Source organism: Battus philenor, unplaced genomic scaffold, assembly GCF_028537555.1.
Source record: "Battus philenor isolate CCGP_79_NKW_IND1 unplaced genomic scaffold, ilBatPhil1.0.hap1 SCAF_16, whole genome shotgun sequence".
In the NCBI taxonomy this organism is placed as follows: Eukaryota; Metazoa; Arthropoda; class Insecta; order Lepidoptera; family Papilionidae; genus Battus; species Battus philenor.
Genome location: NW_027181678.1, coordinates 10,741,494 through 10,758,725, shown reverse-complemented (window position 1 = coordinate 10,758,725; position 17,232 = coordinate 10,741,494). Strand labels below are relative to the sequence as shown.

The following is a 17,232-nucleotide window of genomic DNA, read 5'->3' as shown; positions in this document are numbered from 1 at the left end:
TGCCAATTCGCTGAACTGTATCAATTACGTGCGTTAGTCTAAGTAAATTCCTATGGAGATGTCTCATTTCTGAATAAATCCCAAGCGTAGCTCTCATGACTGCTTGAGCGACATTGAGCTTGCCTATGCAGCCCGGAGTTCCCACTCAAGTTTTCAGTGCTCTCTCAACTCATCGCTATGGTTAATCGCAGACTTTCCTTCTTAGGCACTGGAAAATATTGGACGAGAAAATGGGTAATGATATTTTTTCAGCCCTTTGTTCTCGGTTGAAGTTGATGCTGTTAGCCCGGGGAGTTTTACAGTTTCATTAGTTCACGAAACGGTACGGTACGTGAACTTAAAAATAAAATTATTGCTGAACATAAGTATTCCGGTAACACGATGATGTTCGCACGTAGTAAACCGCTCTACCCGAGTAGAGGTGTGTAGTGTCGGTGTTGTGATTGCGGCTTGGGACGGCAGCGTGGACCACAGGCGAACAAAGGAGGGATCTGAATCCAACCCCGGTTCGCCAACACTGTTCGAGGTTCTGAGCGGGCGGCTGCCCCCTAAGAATAGATATTATGGATAGTTCCTTTATAGGCCAATCATTTGACTTCTATCTCGTCTAATCTTAAGCGATGACGACATATACGACGGTACATACTTGCCTAGAAGATTCCTATTCACTCTTGTCTTGAAGACTCCTAAGTTATAATTGTCTGGCAACAATGACGCCGGTATGCTGTCCTAAATATAATATAATAAAAAATAAATTACGTATATAATAAAAATTGAAAATTACACACATCAATTGTGTGTAACTTAGACAGGAAAGAAAAGAATCTCCATGCTTGCATGGGCTCCACGTCAGTAGGAATAAGAGAATTAGACCTATACGACAAATGAGCCATAACTAAGTATAAATATTTATGACAGTCATTCCTGTTGATCTATTACTCGTTGTTTTGAACCAGATCTTAGCGAGTAACTGATCAAAATCGATTATTAACAACGGTCACAATGCTGTAAGTTAAAGTCACGTCGTTTCACATGCATTGGACATATTTCATGAACCTTTGTTTAAATATTCTACAATAAGTTTTGATTTTTAGCTGCAACGGATATGAGTCATATTGTAGATAAACAATTATTTTTCAAGTCACTCTAATGGCATTTACATGAAAAAAAAACATAATGGTGTATAGACAATATCGAATGATATACATGGATCGTAAAATGACACGTAAACAATTGATAAAAAATATATGCCACGCGTGTTTAGTAAAAATTACGTTTATTTACACACTTGTTTATCAAACAATACGAATCTAGTCCATAATGACAACGAGTACAGTCGATTGTATTAGAAGATCAATTGAGAAACGGAAAAGTGGCGAATACCAAATAAATTATTTCGATAAGCCCGAGCGATAACATAAACTTATAGATTATAAGACTAATAAAATAACTCGGCCACAATATTAGCACGGAACATTAAATTTTATCTAAGACATCGACCTTTTGCTTAGAATATCAAGCAATTACAACCGATTAACTTTATAATGTAGATCATTTAAAATGTTTTGGTTAAAAATTAATATTATATCTCTATGTTGCATATGCGAGATCGAATCAGAAATAACCAGAAAAACCGAAAAAAAAATCAGAAAGAACCAGGATCGCCGAAGTAGCTCGAAGAATTGCTTGTCTGAAGTGGCAGTGAGTGGCTCACATTGCCCGTGCCCGTTGGAGTCGAAAGTTTCTTGAGTGGCATGCCAACCGACCGAACACGTAGTTCATGTTGCTACAAGTCATGCAAACATCGCAAAACGTCATCAGGAAAATCTTTGGGAAAGGCCTATACCTCTGGTACAGGCTTCCATAGACTGACATGATGATGGTGGTTACTTATATCATTTACCTACAATAAGATTCATTTTTCAGTTCAATTACAAAAAATATTAGCCACTCTCTTTGGTAGGTTCAATATGTCCACCTTTAAGTTTTAAGCGAGTAAAAATGTAAAATAAAAAACCTTGACTTACATATGTTAGTATTCTTAATGCCAGTTAAGAAAAGCGCAAAAAGAAAAAAACACAGCGGTCATTTGAACCAATAAATTATGTAAAAAGGTCATTCTTATAATTCGTCGCCTAATGTACACTACAATTAAAGAGATTTTCCTTATTTCTTTAAAGTAATATAAGGCAAGATTTATTTGAAACTGAATGTAAAACAGTTTTGACCTTTCTAGACAGAGACAAATTGTCGCTGAATAATGTTTATTAATATTGGTAAGGAGGTAAAGTTGCATGTACCTACTTGTATAAACAATTTAAATAATTTATAAAACTGATTGCTGAATTTGAGGCTGTCCGATTCTTTAAAGTTGCAAGTTTTAAAAACATACTTTGTTTATAAATTAAATACTAATACACAAACTTCTCATCGGCCAGAGGCGTTAGACCAGTCAGGCTTTTGAAATATGTTAATAATATCTTGCTATTCTAGCAGATCCCATTACAATCCGTACATTCAAATCGTCATCATCATGTCAACCTATAGATGCCCCCTGCAAAGTTCAAGCTTCTCCCAAAAATCGCCACAATGACCGGCGTTCCCTTGCCCACATCAAACTTCTTGAAAACCTTGACTATGTCGACAGTTCATGTAGAGAGGAACCAACAAACACCGCGTCTAAAGGTTTGTGGTTGCACGAGCGGTACACTGCCACTTCAGAGCAATTCTAGTTACGTCGTTGGCCATTAAATGGAAGTGAGTAATCACAAGAGTTGAATTTTATTTATAGATATCACGAAGAAATAAATTCATATTACAATGCGTTCGCCTTCACGATCCAACCGCCCGGCACTATCTTTCTATTTTCGAACAAGAGTGTCTCGTGACATGAGATGTTATTTACACGCATCATAACACTGTAATTTATTACTAATATAGTAATGAGATCGTTAACATCTTTAAGTTAAGAATTATATTATCGAGCCCGTTATCAAATAGTAAGCAAAGACTTACCTCTTTAACAAAAGTATGTGACCTTGTTTAATATACTTGTTATATCCTGTAAATGATGTTAAGCTAAGAAGCACCGTTGCTTATTAGAGTGTAGTATAACTTGGATTTACCATCCCAATTAATATCAATAATGCAAAACGATTTAAGGATGTGTGTACACGGAGACAAAATGTAAGTCTACACGTATCGTTCGCACGAGTCAGACGTGTTCTTTTTATCAGCTGATTAGTCTAGTATAACCTAGGAATTGGTTTGTTTTGGATTAATTTCTAATTACCTTTGATCAAAATATTAATATTGTTAAAATCGTAGAATATTAAATAGGTATTATTGACCATAACATGGAAGTTTATTGTAAATATTATATGTAAAGTTAACACATAGTGGTCCTAAATGAACAATCTAAAGAAAAAAATAATGCCGAATTATAACTGTTATGAAAGACAAAATAATAATAGGTTTTATCTTAAAAGTGAAACCTTAAATCTTACAGTTTCCATAGACATCTATGGACTCACTCACACGAAACACAGTTCTCAATTTAATAACTATAATTTACAGAGAGCCTGCTTCCTATTCGAGTTATCAGTTTGCCTTCATATCTCTAGGCTAAGTTGACTTTGCAAGTTACACTCCATTGTTATTTATTACTACTTGACCGCAAGAGGTTATTGTTGCTGCACTCGCTTGTCACACACCGCTATCGTGATGGGGTAAACATAGTTAAATGTCTCTAAATAGAGCAACTTGTTAAAAATTCATTTACGTTCTTTACTTGTACACTAAAGTTAATTTATGAGTTATCAATATTTCTAAAAATTTTGGATATTTTTGTAAGCAAATAGATGAGAGGAAATTTATACAGAATTCAGAAGCGCTGAACACATTTAATATTTCAGTACTTTTCAGTAGGTCAAGCGCAAACGTAACTTTTTTTTCGTTTTAAGGGGAAATGTGCATCTCTGGAGAGAATACACGGTTATATGGGATTCCTATAAACTAAAATCCCTCCGGTGGTAGCTCTTTGGATTATACGAGGGACTCCGTTATCTCCAAGTTAAGAAACGCCCGTAGCCCTTCGCGCTTTGCTGTTCTACATAGCCAGTCCCGGGGTATGTGTTGTTCACGCTACCCTCGAAACTCTGGTGGTGCTATCACAGTGGTCCAAGATAACTTCGATCTATCGTCCACCTCAAAATATAACCTAAGTTAAAAAAAATTCATTGCTTTAATTTGTCATGGGTTCTAATTCATGGTCTGATCGTCTGGTGAACGTAAAAGTACGAATTTTCTTACTAAATAAGGTAAATAAATTACAATAACGCATGATATTATTAGAAAGTTAAACCAATCAAAGTTTGAATTAATTCAATCAATAATTCTAAACTGAACTCAGATTTTATGTAATAAATTACTGGTTTAAGTTACTATATTATCATATATCAAAACCGTATAAACAGAGAGAACCGGAAAAGGATTAATGCGGTTAAATAAATTATCGCCGTAAGACAGCTAAGTACATTGCCGTCTCTAACTTGTATTAACTTGTTTAATTCATTGGCCAGAAAAGTTAATTTAATAATCTATTAGTTATAAACGGACAGACGGAATTTTTACACGAAGTCGTAACAAGCAATACCGTCAGTGGTCAATGCGTTTCGTGTATCGTATAATATCAAATTACAATTAGGCTTGATAATAAACACTACATTTTATGTAAACAACCTAAGCATGTATATTAAATGTATATCATAAAACAATGTGTAGGTTTGCCAAAACAACTGAATATTACGGGCACGTGGTTTGAAAATAACGTGGCTAAAATACAGTCAACCAAAAAATCAACTTATTCGAGACTGTTAAATTTTGTTCCGGAACGCAAAGTTAATTAATTAACCGCTCCGATTATGCGACTGAACATCAATGGGTTGGTCAGGATTGGATATGAATGTACAAGAAAAAAAATATTACCAACCCTGAAGCAATCAAGTTAATTCTAAAAGAAATCACCCCTTCATTCATTGCAGCCATAAGAAATTCACTGCTGCACACGGGTCTTCCCCATAGATTCTTAGAAGCACCGCTTGGCAACTTCAAAGAGACCTGCATATTATTAACAACAACCAGCTGTGATGGTATTGGGTTATCAAGAGTCCACTCGTGTACTTCGACATTAAAACCTTGTCATGGCCTGTAAACAACGGAGATTAATGCCAGTTTCGATGAGTGGCGAAAGGAAATATATGAATTGCTGCGGTCGTAAACAAAGACTTTAGGAAAGATCGGAGTAGAGTAAAAAGAGGTCCCTATCTTTATACGGGACAAAAAAAATGAAAAATAAGAAATTAAATATTTTAAAAAACCGACGAAAGAACGTCATCCGAACCCGCAACTACAACATGAAGTAAAGCCTTATAAAGAACGCGTTCAGTTGTTCATTTTCAAAACTACGCATGGAACAATAATGTGTGCACAACCTATACCGCCGGTAACAATGTTTTTTTTTTTCAAGCAGACACGCGCGTTACACAAAAGAGCCAACGTCACACTTCTCCATACGAGTCGACAAGGCCATCCCATTTATAACACGATGCTCGCTGCACCCCACCAACACAGACAACACCAGCGGAATATTGATAGGTGGCTAGTGACAGGATGATCTTTGTTCAAGTTTGTTTGACAAATTAACACCGGTCGATATTCGAACCCCTCGGGTTAAAAACTCCGAAACAAGAACAATACTTAAATTTCTTTTTCGCAACGTACTGACCATCCCAGGGGATAAATAAACTAATCACATGTTCTGTTGTAGACAATCTTTGTCGATTTAATATTTCTTGAAAACAATATTAATTAAATAAATAATCAAATATTATGAACAACATTCACCAATCTATTACATGCAGCTAAATTATATTTCAACGCCGTCATTAGCAAACGCCAAGGAGCTACCTTATTCGAGTGGGTAGGCGATAGATTGCACAGAGGAAATAACAGATAATTACGTCACAAACAGTGCAGTTGCGTTATTAAAGAAACACTAATGTTACATCCTATGCTGCAATTAGTTATTTATATAATAACTAATGACATAAAATATCATAAAATGGTAAAACTAATTTATTCAATATTGGAACTCTTAACAAGATTCTTTTAGATCGTCAACTCTATTTTATTGCTACGCAACTCTATTATATTACTGCTTAGCAAGTGTTAGTGCTGCAGAAGAAGCAGGAAGAAACTCCACACCAACACACACATCTTTTAAACAAAAGTTTAACAATATTGATTTATATTTTTATTGTGATACATTTTCTGTCGTATATAGCTTAAACGAAAACAAAATAATCAAGTAACATCATTGTCATGGATTTAGATCATTTTTAATATGTGTTTGTTTTATATTTAAAACATATAGTTTTATTATGCCTGTAATTATTTATTTATAATTTATTGAATAGTAGGAATAAAACACTCGTATAAGTGCATTCAGTACATTATACATTATATTTCAATAAGTAACTGAAACATTATTAATGATTACATAGTTGTAATCTGAATTACGAGAAACTCATGTATTTTTTGGAAAACAGAATATGTTTGACCGTTTTATTAAACCCTAATTGTACTAGAATATTAAAAGTAGATAAAATCAACTAACCCATCTCGCAATAATTGGATATAAAAACTATAAATGATACTAACTATAATATATTCATCGAAAACTAACTGCGCCCAGGACTTCGGATTGTCAAAGTTATTGGCATGATACAATCTGATAGTAAAAATAAATACATGGAACGTACTTCTTCTTCTACTTTTCAGCCGGTTATCAAAGATCGCCACGATGACCAGTCAGTCTTACGCTGCCCGCATTCAGCCAATTCCCGCGACCTTAAGTATGTCGTCGGTCCTTCTAATGGGTAAACTACCCACGCCGCGTCTTCCGACTTGTGGGCGCCACTAGAGTCTTTAGGCCCTAACAGATATTGGATCTCTATAGAACGTACAAAGACACGATAAATCAGTTTATTGCTTTAATGTCTTAATAATCATCCTCATGTCAGCCATTAGACGCCCACTGCAAGACATGGTCTTCAGTCAGACCAGACAGTCTTGCGCTGTCTGTTTTCAGTAACTTTCCGCGTCTTTGACTATGACGTCGGTCCACCAGCGGGGACTACCCACGCTGCCTCTGATTGCAGTACCTATTCGATAACCTTTCGGTACATATTTTTTGTTATCATCACTCTATCTCGCCTATTTTGATATACATTGACATCGATTTGACAGCTATGGGAGCAAGGTTAGTACGAAAAAAAAAAACATTTATTTTACCATTTTGCTCACAATTATTTTATTCTTGTCTCTTTAAAAACTTTTCTCGTGCCTTAACGAAAAGAAAAAGTTAACTGTTTTCCTTCGAGACATTTCCTGGTTTTGCGCTTGGCTCGTTTTATATAATTATCACTTTTAATTATTAGTTTTAGTGTTATTTAATTTAATTTTATATTTTTTACTGCACACGTTAGGATACATTTAAATAGTTTGATAATAATAAACAGTACAATGAAAAATAAAAAATACAATAGGCTGTCTTATCACACGAGGCAATCTTTTACAGACAACCATAGTGTGAAAACAGTAGAAGCATAAATAATGGGTAGTTAACGTGTACAAAACATACATAGACATACTTATATATGTTTATAGCATATATACTTATAATAAATAAGGTATAATACATATTATGAATATAATACAATCATAAATAAAAACATCAAACTGATTTGGATCGCACTTGCCTCAGAAAGAATAAACAGAGGAATAAAAAAAATTAACAGATAAATAACCATAGATCTAATAAATAGTTCTTAACCATTTTCCTTAAAATATGTAGCGAGTTACCCACGTCTAATATTCAGCGGTAAATCATTTCACAATCGAATATATAATAACTACATAACAAAATATTATAGAGCGCCTAAGCAAATACAGTATCACATGGCGTTCAAGTCGACAAGACAATGTTTATAAATTCCGATAGATACATTCGATTCACTTAGCATTAAAATTTCATGATGCGTATTGACGCACGACCTACATAGGGTAGTCAGGTAGGCAAATCATACATAAAAATACAATCTATAGATAGGATTAATAATAAATCATTTTTATCGTTATATGAAATCTTATTTTACGGGTAAAAAGCCTTTTTAAGTTTGCCTTGGAGGAACTAAATACTTATGACTCATGTTAGACGCATCGATTATAACACCAATTATATTTCACCGCATAGCGGTAGGGTTAGGGCAGCGCTTTCACAAGTACTGCTCGCCTCTCATGCAAATCTTTTTTAAAAGAGAGAAAGAAAGGACTTTTTATTTTTTTTACCCCAATATGTTAGACGCTTCTCTACGGTTACACCAGAAGCTGAACAAAGACGATCAGACTTGAAATTACGAGTTCTATAACTGACAGTATCCGTTCTATAAGCTTGTCTTAAATGTTCATCGCAAATTCAACAGATAATGTCATTCAGGTACAAAATTACTTGATCTGGTCATATCTGTAGAGTCAACTTTACACATTTGATTGAGCCAGAGGGATACCCCTGATATTCTTTCTTCTTTCGTAATCAATGGAACGATGTAAACTACATATGTCACAGGAATTCGTATTAAGAATCTAATATATTCGTTCAGTCTTCTGATGAGACTTGTATACATTTTTTATCAAAATTTTCTATAAAATATACGACATGAATTTAAATTCCCTTACCACGAACAGTTATTTTTATTGGATAGGTGAAAAAACAAGCTGTATACGAGATATTTCATATATTTTTTACATACCTTCATGTCTTTTCTTTTTTTTAAAGATTGTATCAAAATTTCTAAATTCCCGTACTAACGATTGTAACACGAGTAATGCAACCGATTGGAATCCTTGAGTACGGTTTAGAGCGTAGTACATAGAATCACATTAAAACTGAATATTTGCCCAAGTGCTTTAATTAAATAGTGAAACAAAGATACGTTATACGCAATTAAGCTCGCATATAAAAATTGCAATGATACAAAATTCTATACGACATCACCCCGAACAAAACATATTTTATTTTTAACCTTGTGATATGAGGTGTTGTACGTCTTTAGCATAATAACTTTACTAGATATAAATACCATAACGAAATATATGGATAGCAGTAAATGTAAAGCTCATTTATGACCAAGCTTTAAAGGTACACACCTATTACCAATCATCCTGTATAACGTGCTCACTCTGAAATAAATTACACTTAATAATTTTTTACATTGGAATGTGCCCAAGCCATTACTTGTGGCAGTACTGTCTGCAAACACTGATATAAAACAATAATTAATTTTAAACGTAGTAATCCGAACTTCAACAATGCTTTTTCTTACTATATTATTATTACTTTGTTAAATATTTCTCAAAGCATTGAATTTCAGATAATGTATGTCAATTTATATATGGATATAAATTGACAGCTAACAAGCTATATATTTAGCACATAAAGCTTTTATGCCTAAAATTAATCAGCCTGTATATATTTTTGTCGATGATAAATTACTTCTTTAAAGTAACTAAGCCAGCAAGGCACCTTCGAATGCCTCGACATAGGCCATTATATTATATATTCTACCGGGCTAGGCACGAGAGCCTCCCAGAGGGAACCTCTACTCGGGCTGTCACTCGATACACGTTTAGTATTCGATTTCAAGGCTGAACCACGGTTCGATCGCATGCTATTACAGTACTAACGCAGTAATTGCAAACCACTACCATTTGGCACCTGCTTAGACAATCAATAAAATATAAAACACTCATTGGAACATAACTGACTGAAATACTGAGTTTAATTAAATTAATCCGAGATTTAAACAATTTTGATAGTAAATAATCGCAATAAAAAAACATGATTGGTTGTAAGGATGTATATGTATAACTGTATATAGGATGTATACGTATATATAGCTTATATTATTTTATGTGCTTATACGTTATATTACTTTTTCTATCGGATTGCGACAGGCCAATAACTTCTAGCCGTATTAAGTCTGCAGGAAGAGATAGTAAACAATAATTCATTTGAAAATATAGTAATCAGATCTTTAAAAAGGCCTTTTAGATATCACGTATTTAATATATATGTATACATTAATTGATAACAAATGAGCTATACATTCACTCCTTTAAAACTTTTACAACTGTATCCATTCACCTCATATAAATGTTAAAGTTACAAACTTGCAATTTAAAATTAAATTTACTCAAAGCCTTTGGTATACAAAATGCTATTGTAGCGTTTGGGTTCAAATATATGTAAGTACACGATATCAAAGTCAAACAATGTTTATGTTATTCATTTTCAATGAAGCCAAAATTCGAGTTTAGAATATTAAAGAGCTGTTCAATTTTATTAATGCCCGTGTGAAAATGTTATCGACATTTATAATATAATTGAATAACAAAATAGGGTCCAAAATATAACAATACTAAGGTTTTAAATAAAATGCCAAATAAAAATGAGATATATTTAGTTTAGTTGGACAATAGAATATTGCATGAATATACTTACTCTTCTTATCCGTCCTGAACCTATCTTCATGTTCATCGTATCTATCATCATCATACTCGTACACTTTAAAGCTGTCGAAGGAATACAGTTTGACTGCTTTGTCTTAACTTCTTATTAAAGTCCGGGACTCGGTTGAGAAACTTCCGAGATTCAAAAAGTTCAAAAGTGCGCTCACTTATATTTTTTTTATTAATGAACACAGAGTATCAACTCACTTCATCACAAAGTCAAATTTTCTCCCAACGTACTAGTCCTGTGGAACTTTTGGTAGTTATCTGAATACAATAGCGTCAGTAAGCGAGTACGGGAAGTGGAATTACGCGCGATGCATTGTCCAGCTTAACAATGGCCGATGGCATTCGAAATACGAATTTTCCGTAGGCGATGGTTTTATTCGAAATTCAAATTGACGCTCGCGTTTCTGAGGATACGGGAGCTCAGTCGGGCGGTAGCGTTCGTCAGTGCGAGCGCGTGTCGTCTGGCCGGGTTGCAGTCCCCGAGCCGCCGCGCCGGCGCCCGGAATTGTGTCAGACGCGGCACCCGAAGCACCCCGGCGCCCCGGCTTTTCATGAATACCTCGCTCGACGCTTAACGCATCAATACATTCGTTACCGTGTGCACACGTCGCTATTTATAATTTCTGCATTACATTACAATTCTACCTGCTACGAATAGTAATTACACTACCTCGTAAAATACATAATAATTTTTTATTTCATTAACATCTAAAAATACTATAAAACCCACTGTTTACTATAACACACTCTAGGTTTACGAAACTGCTTAACAAAACACACGCTCGTTTTGCTTAACTAAACTACACACAGCCTTTCGATAGGTAGTAAATATTTTAATGACGTAGTCGTGGGAGTAAATATTTTAAATTATTTATTGCACATATGTCGAAGAAAAAGCCTCAACAGCCTTATCATAACATCATTTCAGTGATCACATCAAACACAATACAGCAATTTTTCAAAAACTGAATTTTCGAGTAAATTACATTTGAAATGGCGTGTACCGTGTAGCACTCAAAGTTTAGGAGGAAAAAAAAGGAAATTGAAACAGTTAAAATATTATATTCAATTCAAGCTCTTCTCAAAATTTTCAGTTCCGGAATATTCTCAATTTAGTATTTCTTCTGCGATGGTACTTTGCGTAGATTAACATTATATCCAGTAAGACAGTATTTCGCGTGATTATTTCGCTATCAGTGTGGATACGTTAACTCTAAAACATATTTACTTTAAAATTAACAATCATAGTTAAACACTATTAGTAATAATAAGTCAAACGACATACTTCATATTTATTTTTAGAGACATATATCTCCCAACAAGTATCAAAACATAAACATGTGTCTCTTTATCCAGATATATTAGTAAAAAAGTATTTTTAAATTACAATACGACATTAAGGCTGTGTTCACAATTATGTTTATTACTCTCAAAAACGTCGCCCCTAACGAGATCCGTGTTAAAACTCTAAGGTGCTTAATTATACACGACCCTCTGGAACAGAGTACAGAAAATCTGAAATATACATGTCAATTTGTATTATTTACGTATTTAATTTTGTTTTATAATGTTTTTACATCCTATTTCATTTGGTGTACTTATTTTATTTCACTTTTTCGGCTTTGCTCGGAGCGTCGCTGCGTGATCGTATGATAAATAAGGACATCCGCAGAAGAATCAAGGTCACCACAAAATTATCGCACACGGTCTATAGTATTCCAGATATTTTTTAATATACAAGTGCTTTCAATAATAATCCAACCCTTTAGATCAACGTATCTTCATATCCAAATTCTGATTCTAACGTTCGAATTCTGATGATAACGTTGACAAAAGCAGTGAATTGAAAGATAGTGTCTCGTAACACCTTTTAATGTATATATTGGACGTGCAAACTAACAAACGCTCTGTCGGCACGTCCAATTGTTGATACAATGCTCACTGAGAATAGAACAATACGAACGATCATGAGACCTTGGAGATTAATCTCGCTAATTGAAGATAGAGCACATTCCGAACCGGAGAAATGAACGACGGCTAATGATTGCCGATATAATTGTATCTCGTAACGTTTTCGTAACATGATTGGCATGTTCTTTGTTTGGCCAGACAGTCCGGTGATAATGCGATATTGGTAATACAGTCGCATACGTAAGTGCGAATTTACAAAAAAAGAAATGTTGTTTAATCACATAAATCACGTCCGTTTACTAGCCCGTCAGAAGAAATTTAGATATAAGTATATATGAATAAACAACCTTGCAGTGCACACTCAAATTAATTTATTACTCATTTATAAACATAATTTTTCTACTACACTGCTATACTACGAATAATGTGGTTTATCATCACCATCTTTTCGACCGTAAGTCGTACACAGCTAATCATTGGCCTCTACACTAAATTTCGGAAAGGAGCGGTTTTTAAAAAAAAAAAAACACTCCTCCCCCACCTTGTTTTCGGGACAGGGATATACACCCTCCCACTTTCACCTTCCTTCCCTCACCCTTTACAATTTCTCTCCTTATTTACTCTTTCATCCTTCATATTTTCCATCATTCAGCATACATTGAACATACAGCATTCACCCACATTACATTTACGAATCGTCTCGCATCCAACGTCTTGCGACGACCTTAACACAGTCATCTATCCACCTATGCATGGAAGTCTTATGCTGCGGTTGTCACGTAACCAGCCTTTTTATAAAATATTATCAAATGTTCGACATGTACTATACGGTGTTATAATTTAGATGGTTTGAAATGAATGAATTTAATCTGTACATCATCATTTATATTATTCAACGGAGTCCCTGAAGCCTGCCTTTAAAACAGCAGACAGACCCTCTCACTAACCCCTCACCCGCCGCACTTGATAACCAGCCTTTTTTAACACATCCTCAATCTATTGTACGCACAATCGCCCGGATCGCCCTTCCTGACTTTGCCATTCACATTTTTCTGAATGTACCCTTTTCACGAGCCAACTTTCATTCATTTCTTTAACAAATCTAAATCACGGAACAATTGTGCTTTGTATCTTCAATAGAACCTGTTTTTTCCATCCTTTTTCATGAGATAAACTTTTCGTGTTAATTCTATCAAAACGCAGTAACGGTAATGTCGAGTCCCTTCTACTATTTAAACCAAGAAGAGTAAAACAACTTAATGCTTTACCGTATATGGGCATCTGTAGGGGTACGGAATTTTCGTATTTACGAAATAGATGCGAATAAATGCGAAAATTACTCATAAATGCGAATAAATGCGAAATGTATGGTATTTTTCTTTTTCCAAGGTCTTCCTCAAAATGAGCTAATTGATGAATATGCACACTGTCATAGGCTAATTATTCGGTCCATTAATATAAATAAAAACCCCAATGTGCAGGACATATTGTTGGCCGTCAAATGCAACTTTTCGTTTTTTTGCTGAAGCAGCATTACATAATGCAATTAACAGCGTGGACGCTTAACGCTTCTTCTGCATATAAAATCTCGTCGTACAGTCCAAAAAACGACGTTTAAAAAGTCGAATCTTTATTTTTTACAATGTTATTTTTTAATTAATTAAAACTGTTTGATGTTAAGACTTGTACTTTAAAATTTTGTTAAATTTTACTTTCACGTTTAGCAATAAAATTACTAAACAAAAATTTTTGTTTAATAAATGCCTAATTTACCCAAATTTTATAATTTTAAAGTATAAATGCGAAATTTATGCGAAATTTGCAAATTTTGAAAAATATAAATGCGAAATTGGTGATTTTTTTTTGCGAAAATTCCGTACCTCTAGGCATCTGTATTGTTTAGCCGTTTTAATTGAATTTTATTTTCAAATTACGTACAATAAAATAATTTAAAAAAAAATCATAAAACATGCATATTTATCAATAACAAAATGCAAAAAAATTGACTCGATTGATTGTAGTTCAAAATATTTTACTCTTATGCAAATGGGTGAAAAATCAAAATTGAAGTGCGAATGTTTCATTTTCAAGAAAAGATAACAGAGAAAAACGTAAGTACTTTTAAAGAAAAAAAATATTTTAATGGAATAGTCTCATCTTTTTTATACTTCATTGCTATTATCTTTTTATTGCATTTTGGACACCCTTGCTCTGCCTTAAGCAACTGTGTTCGTGTACCATTTTTAACTTTTTTCACACGGATAGCTAATTTTCGGCAATTACCCCAGGACTACAAAGGTGTTAAAAAAACTTTGTAAAACCTGACTTTAGTTTAGATTTTTGTTTTTCGTTCTTTAGTACGAGTCAGTATAAAATGTACCAGCTATATACTTTACACTTTCAATCGAATATCTTTACTCAATTGAGACTAAACCGATCAACACCGTCTTATGTGTAAGCTATTGTGTCTCGGACATGTCTACATGGAAAGATTGTTTTAATAAACGACCCAACATATTTTGTCGAGAACAAAGGCGCTCAAGATCAAGAATCTTGTAATACATATCAAAAACCCTCGACAGAGTACGATATCAAACATTTTTCTATCAAATAAGAATTATTATAATTTAACTGGTGATGAAACAAAAAAAACTAGTATTAATTTGAAGTGAGCTCTTCTGAGATACCAGGGTATCATTGATCATGGATCAGGAACCCTTACAGCTTTTAGATGAAGGGTGCTAATATAGAGAAATTAAATACGATTCTTTTTTCTGTCAAATCGGGCTCTTTTGGCACGCTCCCCATAATGTGCACATGTAGTCACCATAAATGTTCCATGTTAATAGTAATATGATTAAATAAATAGATGAGTCATTTAAACAATCGTTAAGTGTTGACATAAATTAAGCTAAAAATAATCAAGTATTCTGATAAGAGGTACACTCATTTAAACAATTCGCGAACTTAATGAAGGCCCTTCTTGCCTGTGGAATTTCATAAGACCTGACCTCTTTTCGGCGATATTCCTAAGAAATTTCAAATCTCTTAGCCTTATGGTTCCCGAGATATCATGACGGGTACATACATATAATTCTATTACAAATGGGGCGTTTAGCTATAGGAGTAGAAGCTCATATTAAGATCATTTATTATCAAAAAGCTAATATAATTATTTCTAGTCATCCTGTATAAAATGATAACTCAGAAATAGGTATTTTTTTTATATTGAGACGGTCAGGCTAATACCTTTTAGCATTACTATCTGCAGCGACAGATAGTGAACAATAATTTATTTTAATATTGTATAGTTCCAATTTTGAAAACGCTTTTTCTTCCTATAACCATTACGTTATTTATTACACTACTGAAATCTCTGATTTTTGGATAGGGTGTACTATAAATTAATTGACAACATTGAGCTATACGTTCACCCGTTTAAGGCCTTATACGCCTAATCTATCAACATGTATATAGTATTTGGTAAGATTGCGAAATAGAGAGAAACGTTAAATAAAATTCCGTAGCAACAACTAACTCACAAAGTAGAGACTCCGCAGTGCGACAGCGCAGATGTACGGACCAATTTCTACCGGCAAACAATCTCAAATTTAAGATACCTTCGAACATATGTTTCAGTTACGAATGCGACGGCTGTTGTGTTCGTGAAATATTCAATATGAGACACGGATTCACACGGCGACGGTCAGGTATCGTCCAACCGCAGATATAACAAACAGAAACTCATATCTATTCACTCATAAAAATTGGTATAGCGGTTTTTATAACCTTTATTAATAATAATTTTTTTTGAACTAACGACATAGTCAAACTAGCGGGTCGCTGGATACAGACAGCGCGGGACATTTTGACCATCTTTAGGAGAGACCTATGCCCTTTAGGGTGCGTCAATCGGCTGATGTAACGGCGATGATAATGAATAATTAAAAAAAAAAACTTACATTAATATATAAGATTATAAAACACAAGTTTCCGTATTCTCGCCCCGATATCGATAAGAATAGATTACATAAGATTTTCAGCAACTTGAAACGACTCGATTTCCTTCGTCTCTAAGTTTATAAGAACGCTTTTTCACAAATCCGGAGTTTTACTTTAGACTGGAACACGCAGAGCACCTTACTACATAGAAGCTTTAACTCATGGAAATAAAAGTCCGAAGATCTATCCAGTTTTCTCTCAGTAATTCTACGTGTCTTCTAGGCTCCATTTAATGCAACATCAACAGGTATAGGTATGTTGTTGAGCTATACTGACTACCGAGTTGGTAAAATTAATCTACATATTAATAATGAAATTTTTAGCGTTATATTACCACTATCATTAATATGAAGTCTAAAACAAAAATCATTTCAAAACGCAAATGATCCAATATTTTTTATTTTATTTAATAAATTTTACGCGTTTCTTGTATAGATTAATATAGATATGATCGTGGCGATTATGGTATATCATCCATATATATCTTTCGGGGAAAGCCTTTGCCTTGCTATGCGTATTCATGAGCTGAAACGATGACGGCGATTATATTAACTGAGGCACTCTTTCCCTTCTTTTCAGTAAGAAATAATCAGCATTAGATTTCCATTTGGTAAAACACTTTGTTTAGGTGTAAATAAATTCTATTTACTGCCAACCGACATGAGTCAATTATTTTTATTA

The 17,232-nt window shown here is 34.0% G+C and overlaps 1 protein-coding gene across 2 annotated transcripts in view; it reads right to left on the bottom strand.

The window, feature by feature from the left end:
• Positions 1 to 17,232, bottom strand: part of Eip63E (cyclin dependent kinase Eip63E) — a 108,318-nt gene that overhangs the window by 87,098 nt on the left and 3,988 nt on the right. The window contains exon 1 of one of the 2 annotated variants that reach the window (XM_068762063.1): positions 10,622 to 10,886. The exons of the other annotated variant lie outside the window; for it this stretch is intronic. The gene's annotated coding sequence lies outside the window, so the exon portion shown is untranslated. Of the gene's footprint in view, positions 1 to 10,621; positions 10,887 to 17,232 lie in introns of those variants that run through there. 2 annotated transcript variants of the gene reach the window in all.